At 37.2% G+C, this 12,095-nt stretch overlaps 1 protein-coding gene across 23 annotated transcripts in view; it reads right to left on the minus strand.

Annotated features, from left to right (window-relative positions):
• Window positions 1-12,095, minus strand: part of LOC147344333 (uncharacterized) — a 492,915-nt gene that overhangs the window by 213,773 nt on the left and 267,047 nt on the right. For 15 of the 23 annotated variants that reach the window (XR_015155757.1, XR_015155758.1, XR_015155752.1 and 12 more), the window contains one exon: window positions 7,135-7,257. The exons of the other annotated variants lie outside the window; for them this stretch is intronic. The gene's annotated coding sequence lies outside the window, so the exon portion shown is untranslated. The remainder of the gene's footprint in view (window positions 1-7,134; window positions 7,258-12,095) is intronic. 23 annotated transcript variants of the gene reach the window in all.

A 12,095-nucleotide genomic window follows, 5' to 3' on the forward strand; every position in this document is an offset into this window, starting at 1 on the left:
TTATAGATAAATGTTGGGCAGCTTAAAAAGACATTTCACATAAATGTCTAATTCTAAAAAATGAACTCTTTGGGGTTACTAGTTTTTGAAGAATCCAACACTTTTATGCTGTTAAGTTTTATCCAAGAATAAACAGTGTTTTTTCATTTGTGCATATTTATTTTTATGTCCTTCAAGATTTCTTCACATAGAATCTATATCTTTCTCATTCAATCTATGCCTAATAAATTTAGAGTCAAGGCTACGGTTTTTCCAGTGGTCATGTATGGATATGAGAGTTGGACTATAAAGAAAGCTGAATGCCAAAGAATTGATGCTTTTGAACTGTGGTGTTGGAGAAGACTCTTGAGAGTCCCTTGGATTGCAAAGAGACCCAACCAGTCCATCCTAAAGGAGATCAGTCCTGGGTGTTCATTGGAAGGACTGATGTTAAAGCTGAAACTCCAAAACTTTGGCCACCTGATGTGAAGAGTTGACTCATTGGAAAAGACCCTGATGCTGGGAAAGATTGAGGGCAGGAGGAGAAGGGGACAATAGAGGATGAGATGGTTGGATGGCATCACTGACTCAGTGGACTTTTGAATATGCTATCTAGGTTGGTCACAACTTTTCTTCCAAGGAGTAAGTGTCTTTTAATTTCATGGCTGCAGCCACCATCTGCAGTGATTTTGGAGCCCAGAAAAATAAAGTCTGACACTGTTTCTCCATCTATTTCCCATGAAGTGATGGGACCAGATGCCATGATCTTCGTTTTCTGAATGTTGAGCTTTAAGCCAACTTTTTCACTCTCCACTTTTACCTTCATCAAGAGGCTTTATAGTTCCTCTTCACTTTCTGCCATAAGGGTGGTGTCATCTGCATATCTGAGGTTATTGAGATTTCTCCCAGCAATCTTGATTCCAGCTTGTGTTTCTTCCAGTCCAGCATTTCTCATGATGTACTCTGCATAGAAGTTAAATAAGCAGGGTGACAATATACAGCCTTGACATACTCCTTTTCCTATTTGGAACCAGTCTATTGTTCCATGTCCAGTTCTAACTGTTGCTTCCTGACCTGCATACAGATTTCTCAAGAGGCAGATCAGGTGGTTTGGTATTCCCATCTCTTTCAGAATTTTCCACAGTTGATTGTGATCCACACAGTCAAAGGCTTTGGCATAGTCAATAAAGCAGAAATAGATGTTTTTCTGGAACTCTCTTGCTTTTTCCATGATCCAGCAGAGGTTGGCAATTTGATCTCTGGTTCCTCCGCCTTTTCTAAAACCAGCTTGAACATCTGGAAGTTCACGGTTCACATATTGCTGAAGCCTGGCTTGGAGAATTTTGAGCATTACTTTACTAGCATGTGAGATGAGTGCAATTGTGCGGTAGTTTGATAATTCTTTGGCATTGCCTTTCTTTGGGATTGGAATGCAAACTGACCTTTTCCAGTCCTGTGGCAACTGCTGAGTTTTCCAAATTTGCTGGCATATTGAGTGCAGCACTTTCACAGCATCATCTTTCAGGGCAACTTTAGGAGCCTTGCAATAAAGATGACAGAGCCTCTGTCAGCTGCACTCCTTGGATGACTATGGAATAAACTTCTTTTTCACCCCACAACACCCACTGCCTCAATCCATGAAGGGAAACGTTGACTTCAACTATGATGGGCCACTGAGTTCCTAGATTTATCTGTTACATCAGCTAGTGTTGCTCTATAAAATATTTCATGAGGGTTATGAGTATATATGTATATATATGAATATATAAAAATACATACATATTCACATATCAGTGTGTAAGCTTGAGTGTATTATTATAAATATACTTATCTTGTATCCAGGTATCTACCATATGATCTTCTTAATTTGAGTTTGAGTATTTTAGTCTCTGGGGTTTTCTGGGTATACAAACCATGTTATCAGTAAAAAATATAGCTATACCTCTTCCACTGTTTATACCAATTACCTTATTTTCTTATCTTGTGTGCATGCTCAGTTGTGTTCAACTCTTTGCGACCTCATGGACTGTAGTCCACCAGGCTCCTCTGTCCTGGCAAGAATATTGGAGTGCGTTGCCATTTCCTGCTCCAGGGGATCTTCCTGACCCAGGGATTGAAACTGTGTCTCTGTAGCTCCTGTATTGGAAAGTGGATTCTTTACCATTGAGCCACCTGGAAAGTCCTTTCTTATTTCAATACATTGCCAAGGCAACATTGATTAATAATCTTGATAGAAGGCATTCTATTATTTTTCTGTTATTATTATAAATGGTCTATTGTTTTACTCTTTAAACTTTTATATGTGATCAGATTTTAGGAAATATTATATTTAAGTAACTTCATTAAGTATTTTCTATTTTACTTGGCAATTTTTTGAAATGACTCTGTATTTTATGAAATGTGTTGTTTGCATCTGATATTGGTAAGTTCATATGTATTTTCTCCTTTATTAATTGATACTCTGGAATATATTGAGAGACTTTTCTGGCTTGAACTATTCACACATTTCTCCAAATAAACCTTCTTAGTCATATCATAGTATTCTTTTGATATATTTTTGGATTCCAATTGCTAATAGCTTATTTAGAATTGTTACATTTTAAATCATGGTTGAAATTGGTCTGTAGTTTTCTTTTGTACTAACATCCAACAAGATGAATATGTCAGTTTCATGAAATAAAATGGGAAAGGTTATACATTTTAATAAAAGAATAGCTTAAATAATGTTGGAATTACTTCTTTTTTAAATTAGAGAATGCTCACTTTTGAATGTGCTGGTCTTGGTACCTTTTAAATGGTAGATCTGTGCATACCTTAGCAATCTCAGTGACGACTAATCTACAAGTTTTCTACTTCTTTTGTCATTGTCAGTAATTCAGTTCATATTTTGAAAGTTTTAGTTTAATAATCATGAATTCATTGTATTTTGCTGTACCTGACACTTCTTAAATATTCTAATTTTGGTTTTGTTCTTATTGTTCAGTAGTTCTATATTGCTGGACATCTCTTTGCTTGATCTTCCTTTCTCTGACTCCTGAGTCCTCATAGCTGAGTTACTATTTTTACTGTTAGGTCTCAAGTTGTGGTAGCAATCTAGAAAGGGATGGGATATAAAATATTTTGTGCTCTGTGGACTGTTATGTCTTCCATCTCCTTGAACTCTCCCAGCCTCAGGAGTGCAGATGGCTGACCCAGTTGCTCAACTTCCCTTTAACTTATTGACAGCTAAGAACACTGGAAATACCTCTCTGTCAACCCCAGATTCACATTTTGTTGGGCCAAGGTTTTCCCAGAATCCAAAGCATTTCAGCTCCTGGGATCGCTGAAGCTGCTGTGCAGACTCTCACTTGGTCACCTGAATTCCCTTTGCTGAGACGAGAATGCAGAGCCCAGAATTTCACAGGAGGTTGGACCAGGGGAGACCCATAGACTGGAAATGGGAATGGAGGGAAAGTTAAATGCATTTTTTACTTTCCACAGTAGTAAACTAATGCATGAGATGAAACAAAGGTGATTTCTTGATATTTTTAATCAAAATCTAAAAAAAAAGGGGGCAGTTCTCACTTCACATTGCTTTTGATTTAGTAACTCTGCTGATTTGACATTCCTCTTTGAAAGTGTAGGACTTCTGTGGGCTCAATTGATAAAGAATCCACCTGCAATGCAGGAGACCTGGGTTCAATCTCTGGGTTGGGAAGATCCCCTGGAGAAGAAAATGGCAACCCACTCTAGTACTCTTGCCTGAGAAATTTCATGGAGAGAAGAGCCTGGCTATGGTCCATGGGCTTGCAAAAGAGTTGGTCATGACTTAGCAACTAAACCATCACACATCTGAAGTGGTAAATCTGTAGGCAATACCCAGATCTGCAGAACTCTGATGTTTGTGCTTTTTTAAATTATATTACTTCCTTCTTTACATAAGCCTTGTATCGTTTCTATTTATTTCTAAATGTAGCTAAGCAAAAATGAATGTATAAAGTTCTCATTTTTACAGATTATTATTAAGATATAGCCCACAGGAACATCTTAAAGCAAGGATAAGTTTAAGCAAAGTGACAATTTATCAGATTAAGACTGTTTCTCTTAAACTAAAGCAGACGTTAGAGTCTGATGTCCTACCTAATGATGAGTACTTTTACAAAGGCTTATTTCCCTCTTTTTATCAAATGATTTCTTCCCAGATTGGCTTCTTTGATCCATCACCTTAATAACTCATGCCCATTGACAAGCAGTTCTAGATTAATCAGTAATAGAGGTCTGAGTTCTCTCATAATCCCAATATGAACATTCAGCAAATCTTACATGGAGGCCCACATTTGTCTTTTCCACATGTCGAGATTTCACATTTTGTATGATTTTAATAAAGTGTTTCATAAATTTAAAGATGAGCCCTGCAAACCATTTTCTGAATATGGAGGATTCATATAATTCTTGCATCTGTCTGATTTTATTGACATTGGGTATGGGAGAGGTCTAAACAACACCTTGATACCAAGATGGAAGTTTTATCATGTCATACCTTCTTTGCTGGCTTCTGCAGACTACCTTAGACTGTTAAGAGCTCTGTGACCACAGCATGAAAACTAGAGATCCAAGAAAAAGGTGAAGGCCAAAGAACCTAACCTGTTTAATATATAAGAACAGTGGGAACTGACATAGTGGAAGATTTCTTCAGACTCATTTGATTTCAAACTATTGTACTTAAGTAAGGTGATCCACAGAGGCAGCCTGATTCTGACTAGACCTCTCTCTCTTCCTTGAGTGGCTATTGCACTCAACACACATGCCTGGCCTGTAGGGAACATGAAATCAAGCTTAGCTTTCCTTATAGGAACCAGCAGATAAGGGGGAAAAAATAGGAGAGTATGGACATACAGAAGGGAAAGACAAATTCCAGAATGCTTCATGGGGAGAAGGACCTTCCCAAAGAGAAAGCATAAACAAAAATATGGGCAAGTGTATGTAGCTTGTGTGTATGGCTTCACATGCATAGGTGGTAGACTGAAGAAATCAGTAACAAACCAAGAAAGGTAGCTTGGAGTCAGAGCATAAATGGTCCTGAATGCCATGGCAAATAAGGTACAATATAAGGATGAGAGAAGATATGGTCAGAAGGACAACTCAAAATTGGCTAAGTCCTTGTACCATTTTCTGTTGTGAAAATGTCCTATGAATCTCATTGTTGTTGCATCACTAAGTTGTGTCTGACTCTTTGTGACCCCATGGACAGCAGCATGCCTGGCTTCCCTCTCCTTTACTAGAGTTTGCTCAAATTCATGCCCACTGAGTCAGTGATACTATCTAACTCATCCATTGGTCCCTAGGAAATGCCTGCTTGCTTTCTGGGGCACCGTTTCCTCAGGGTCCCACCTTCCAATACAGGTGATTTTAACAAAGAAGACTATATTGTTCAGGCCTGTAATCATGAGACCCTCCTGGTTTATTCAAAAAGGATAGTCACTCTAAGCCAAAGCTGGGCTCTTGGTCCTGTGTTTCATGACTATCTCATTCCTAGCCAGGTCTGGGGCTGTACAGCTAGCCTGTCCCCTCTTACCTCTGACTCTGAACACTGAGGATGACTTAAGGTTAGCCCCTTAGTTCCCTGCTCTATTGGGATCTCAAAATTGAGCCGCAAAGCTTCATTTTGATATTTGGCAAAACTAATACAATTATGTAAGGTTTAAAAATAAAATTAAATTTAAAAAAAAAGTCTACAAGTAATATTCTTACAATAAACTTCATAAAGATTTAAAAAAAAAAATAAAACATTCCTGCAAGACAGAGGGGAGGCCTTAAACACTTCTAGCCAGAAGATACACTGGGTTTTTAATTCTAGTATTTTTACAACCACAGTATATTATGCAGAAGGAAATGTTTAGAAATTTTTTGAAAGATAGAAAAATTATATTTTCTGTATGTTGCAGGGAGGGAAAGAAGAACAAAATGTAGACAAGTGGAAGGATTCCTTTACTGGGTTTCTTTCTTTCTTTCTTTTTTTAGTTATATCACTCCTTAGTGTTCTGTCATTCAGAGCTTTTGTCTCTTCTACAATCCCTATGGGCTGCCAGTCTACAGAAATATCCACAATTGCTCCCCACAGTTGGCTATGGTTGGAGAAGGTACCTTTCACATGGTAGCGTCTGGACATACTAAAGTTACATTTCATTTTCTTGCAAGGTGCCTTATTTTGAAAGACTGGGAACTTGTGCTTTGAAAACACGTTTTCTCTCAACAGAAAAGATAGTGTGAGTAATAACACCCCACAGAAACTGATTATTTCAGCTGTAAAATACAAGTTCCATGCAGAGTGATGATTTTGAGAATAAGATGGTGTTTTCAAAGATAAAAAGTCTGTATTTTTGGTCTAACTTTTTCCACTGTGCAACAAAGGAAAACCTCATTATCTAAATCATGTTTTTAGCAAGTTACTTTTCCTGGTAGCAGACATGACAGTTCATTGTGCCTGAGCTTTTGGAAGTCTTCTTAAATCAACTAATACTGTAATCACAAGCTAAAATAACAACTGCAGGCTTACCTTGGAGATATGGCAGGGTTGTGTAAAGACCCCTAAATAAAGAAAATATTCCCCAAAAAGTGAGTTACACAAATTTTTTGGTTCTCCAGTGCATGTTAAAGTTGTGCTTATACTGTGTTGTAGTCTATGAAATGTGCAACAGCATTATGTATAAGAAAACAATGCACATATCTTAATTTAAAAACACTTCATTGCTAAAAACTGCTAAACATCATCTTACAACAGAGGGTTCCCATAAACCTTCAATTTGTAAAATATGCAGTATCTGTGAAGTTTAATAAAACAAAATACAATAACATAGGGTAGGTCATACTCTAATTTTCACTGAACTGATTAAATTTATTTATTTGATGAATGAATACAAATCTTATGCTATGGAAAATATAAAATAATAATGAGATGTAAATTCTGCTTTTTAAAAGTTTATAGTGCAATTAAAGACATAAGACACACAGAATAAAGACAGAAAAGAGTATAAGTTAATGAATAATTTAATATGATATAGATCAGAAATTGCAAACACAAATGCCTAGGGAATCCAGCAGAAAATGAAGCCTAGGTAAAGCTGGTCTGTGAAAGAAGCAATTGGTGGGGATTATGGCAAATTATGGAGTACTTACACTGCTTAAAGTGGGAAGTTTCTACTCATTTGAGCTGTCAAGCTTTCAGGCAAGATTAGGGGCCATCTTCTGCCAATCCTATTATTTTCCAGAAAGATTCAATGATCTGGATTATCAAAATATCTGAAAAAATATAAAAATTAAAAAAAAGAATAAATAACCCTCAGTTCAGTTCACTCGCTCAGTCATGTCCGACTCTTTGTGACCCCATGAATTGCAGCACGCCAGGCCTCCCTGTCCATCACCAACTCCTGGAGTTCACTCAGACTCACTGTCCATTGAGTCTGTGATGCCATCCAGCCATCTCATCCTCTGCCGTCCCCTTCTCCTCCTGCCTCCAATCCCTCCCAACATCAGAGTCTTTTCCAATGAGTCAACTCTTCACATGAGGTGGCCAGACTACTGGAGTTTCAGCTTTAGCATCATTCCTTCCAAAGAAATCCCAGGGCTGATCTCCTTCAGAATGGATTGGTTGGATCTCCTTGTAGTCCAAGGGACTCTCAAGAGTCTTCTCCAACACCACAGTTCAAAGGCGTCAATTCTTTGGTGCTCAGCTTTCTTCACAGTCCAACTCTCACATCCATACATGACCATTGGAAAAACCATACCCTTGACTAGACGGACCTTTGTTGGCAAAGTAATGTCTCTGCTTTTCAATATGCTATCTAGGTTGGTCATAAATTTTCTTCCAAGGAGTGAGCGTCTTTTAATTTCATGGCTGCAGTCACCAACTGCAGTGATTTGGGAGCCCCAAAAAATAAAGTCTGACACTGTTTCCACTGTTTCCCCATCTATTTCCCATGAAGTGATGGGACCGGATGCCATGATCTTCGTTTTCTGGATGTTGAGTTTTACGCCAACTTGTTCACTCTCCTCCTTCACTTTCAACAAGAGGCTTTTTAGTTCCTCTTCACTTTCTGCCATAAGGGTGTCATCTGCATATCTGAGGTTATTGATATTTCTCCCGGCAATCTTGATTCCAGCTTGTGCTTCATCCAGCCCAGCGTTTCTCATGATGCACTCTACACATAACTTAAATAAGCAGGGTGACAATATACAGCCTTGACATACTCCTTTTCCTATTTGGAACCAGTCTGTTGTTCCATGTCCAGTTCTAACTGTTGCTTCCTGACCTGCATACAGATTTCTCAAGAGGTCAGGTCTGGTATTCCCATCTCTTTCAGAATTTTCCACAGTTGATTGTGATCCACACAGTCAAAGGCTTTGGCATAGTCAATAAAGCAGAAATAGATGTTTTTCTGGAACTCTCTTGCTTTTTCCATGATCCAGCGGATGTTGTCAATTTGATCTCTGCTTCCTCTGCCTTTTCTAAAACGAGCTTGAGCAACTGGAAGTTCACGGTTCACGTATTGCTGAAGCCTGGTTTGGAGAATTTTGAGCATTACTTTACTGGCGTGTGAGTTGAGTGCAACTGTGCGGTAGTTTGAGCATTCTTTGGCATTGCCTTTCTTTGGGATTGGAATGAAAACTGACCTTTATCTGAGTCTATAGTGTGGAAACCAAATGAAACGCATCTGCATGCTATGTTGATCTCACAGGTCATCAGTTTTTAAACTCTTTTTAAAGTCATTTAGATAAAGAAGTAATTACATTGTAACAGATAAGACCAGAGGCTTTGGAATTGAGTAATTATCACCTAAAGCAAATTTCTTAGCTTTTTAAAGTACAATCTGTAAAATAATTCACAGAATTGTTACAAGGATTAAATAATAAAAAAAATACATAAGGTATTTATTAGAATACCTGGAAAATTGCAAATTACTAATTCAGTGATAGTTTTCTGTCTGTGTGTGTCTCTCTCTCTTTCACTCACACAACCCACTCACACATGTTTCGGAGATCTTGAAGGCAAGAAGATCTATGGTTTCTGTATTTATCCTCCAATTATACGTTAATGCCATATTCAGACTAGGGGCTTCCCTGGTGGCTCAGATGGTAAAGAATCTGTCTGCAATGCAGAAGACCTGGGTTCAATCCCTGAGTCAGGAGGATCCCCCTGGAGGAGGAAATGTTAGCCCACTCCAGTATTCTTGCATGGAGAATACCATGCACAGAGGAGCCTGGCAGGCAACAATCCAGCATCGTAGAATCGCATAGGACCAAGCAACTAACACTTTCTGAGTTAAACTGACTACCAAACTTACTAAATAGTCATTCTATTACAGTTCTATCTTCCTATTCATTAGTAATTAGACCTAGAGGTTTGATCAGATTCGGGTTTGAGTTTTTCATGTTTGTGGCTGTCGGTCTGCAAGTGATTGTGAACTTCCGCCAGGAAGCACATAATGTACAGCTACTTTTTTTGGTGGTAGCACTCACTGACGGTCAATGCCTGAAACCATTCATTCATTAGGGGTTACAAAATGGTGATATTGTAATTTTATTATGCCTTCTTCATTAGTTAGCTGAAAATTTCAAAGAAAAATTTTCTCGTTAGCGATTTTGTCATCTTGAGGTATTGGAACTCTTACTGGAAAGACAAAACAAAGTTTCTTCTTTAATTATCAATTTTCAAAATAATGGATAGTTCTCTGCCATCTTGAAGAGATCAACAACTACTTTATCAATTTTATCATTGTCATTATCATTAATATTATCATTATAAACTCATGGATTCAAATATATTTAATGTCATTTACCACTGCTGTTATTACTCTTTGGAAGGACACATTTTTCCTCCTTTAGTCAGTAGAAGTTTATTTAGCTTGACTTTTAAATCCTTTTGTCATGTCCTTAACTTTAACTCTGATGCTTTCTCTGTCTTCTTAATGATAAAATATTCCAAGGTCATTCTGAATATTTTTTTGCTGTGAACCTAGAAACAGCTACTTCTTCAAGTATTTCTGGTACTTTTAATGGGAAATAGTACTTACAAATCACAATCTGGGCACTTGAGGTACTTATTTCTACTAAGTTGGTCAAGATTCCTAGTAATTTCTTTTTTTTTTTTTTAATTTTATTTTATTTTTAAACTTTACATAATTGTATTAGTTTTGCCAAATATCCAAATGAATCCGCCACAGGTATACATGTGTTCCCCATCCTGAACCCTCCTCCCTCCTCCCTCCCCATACCATCCCTCTGGGTCGTCCCAGTGCACTAGCCCCAAGCATCCAGTATCATGCATCAAACCTGGACTGGCATCTCGTTTCATACATGATATTTTACATGTTTCAATGCCATTCTCCCAAATCTCCCCACCCTCTCCCTCTCCCACAGAGTCCATAAGACTGTTCTATACATCAGTGTCTCTTTTGCTGTCTCGTATACAGGGTTATTGTTACCATCTTTCTAATATATACGGAATTTAGAAAGATAGTAATATCATATGACAGAACTAAGCAAAAGAAAAGCATGAATTTAAAGATACACTATATAATGAGATGGAGAAGGCAATGGCAACCCACTCCAGTATTCTTGCCTGGAGAATCCCAGGGACAGAGGAGCCTGGTGGGCTGCTGTCTATGGGGTCGCACAGAGTCAGACACGACTGAAACGACTTAGCAGCAGCAGCAGCATATAATGAGATCATACCGATTTTTCCAATCCAAAAGCAGAACTACCGAGTTTAACTAAACTTGATGATTTTACTTAATGCCAAAATCACATCTGCATTTCCTTTAAGCCACACTAAAAGTATTGGTCCTCAAAGATACCAACAAAAGCACTCTTGATTTAATCCCTAAGACATGTGGAACATAACCCAGAATAACATCACCAATGCAATCGCTGATATGATATTTAAAGTTTTTTCATTTTTGACCATTCATTTTGTCCTTATCCCTACCAGGGATATACAGTCAAAGAACCATTTTTTCAAATCACTTTGAATTATCTTCTTTCCTAGTGATTATGCCACAGTTTTAAACACAGTTAATGTTCATTTTACTTTTGATTTGTAGGAATTCCTTCTCAAAAATAAAATTATTTAGAGATTAAGTAAAACATTTATTGGAAAAGGAAATGGCAACCCACTCTAGTATTCTTGCCTGAAGAATCCCCATGGACAGAGGAGCCTGGCAGGCTCCAGTCCATGGGGTTGCAAGAGTCGGACACAATTTAGCAACTAAACCACCACCACCAAAACATCTATAAAATCTACAAATAAATACGTGAAAGAAGTCTAACTTCTTTCTATGCCCATTCTTTTCACTATACATCAAAATTTTTTTTAAGTTTCTATGAGTAATTTTTTCATTTCTTTAATATAAGTGTGTGTTTACCCTCTTCTTTCTTAGATATTCCATAGCATATGATTGTTGTTATTGTAGCTGAAGTACAATGTAAATGGGAGTGATTACAGTGGACAATCTTGATTTGTTTATAATCTTTGGGAAACTGTTCAATCTGTCATCATTGAGTATGATGTTAACTATAGGGTTTTGAAGATGCCCTTCATCATATTAAAAGAATTCCCTTCTATTCCCATATCCCTTCTATTCCTATGTATTTATCATTTCTGGAGGCTCATTTTTAAATGCTTTTTCTGCATCTACAGAGATGATTACATGTTTTTTTCTTTATTAGTATAGTAAGCTCTACTGATTGATTTTTGAATGCTTGATCTAACATTGCATTCCCAGCTAAACTATAATTGGCATGATATATTATTATTTTCCATAGTGTTACTTTTTATTTGCAAATATTCTATTGAATCTTTTGCATCAATATTCATGAAATGTATTGCCCTGAAGCTTTCTTTTCTTCTAATTTCTCTGTTTTGATATAAGGGTAATTGTGATCTCATAAAATGAATTCAGAGGTGCTTTCTTCTATTTTCTTTTTGCCGTGAGAGTTTGTGCAGAATTTGAATTATTTCTTCCCTTGAACATATTGCAGAATTTCCAATGAAGCTCTCTGGCCCTAAAGTTTTCTTTTTTGGAGAGAATTTTAGCTACAAATATAATTTCTTTATTATATATAAAACAATTTAGGTTATC

This window comes from Bos grunniens, chromosome 26 (genome assembly GCF_055505025.1).
Source record: "Bos grunniens cultivar Pamir isolate PY7600 chromosome 26, Bosgru_T2T1.0, whole genome shotgun sequence".
NCBI classification, from domain to species: Eukaryota; Metazoa; Chordata; class Mammalia; order Artiodactyla; family Bovidae; genus Bos; species Bos grunniens.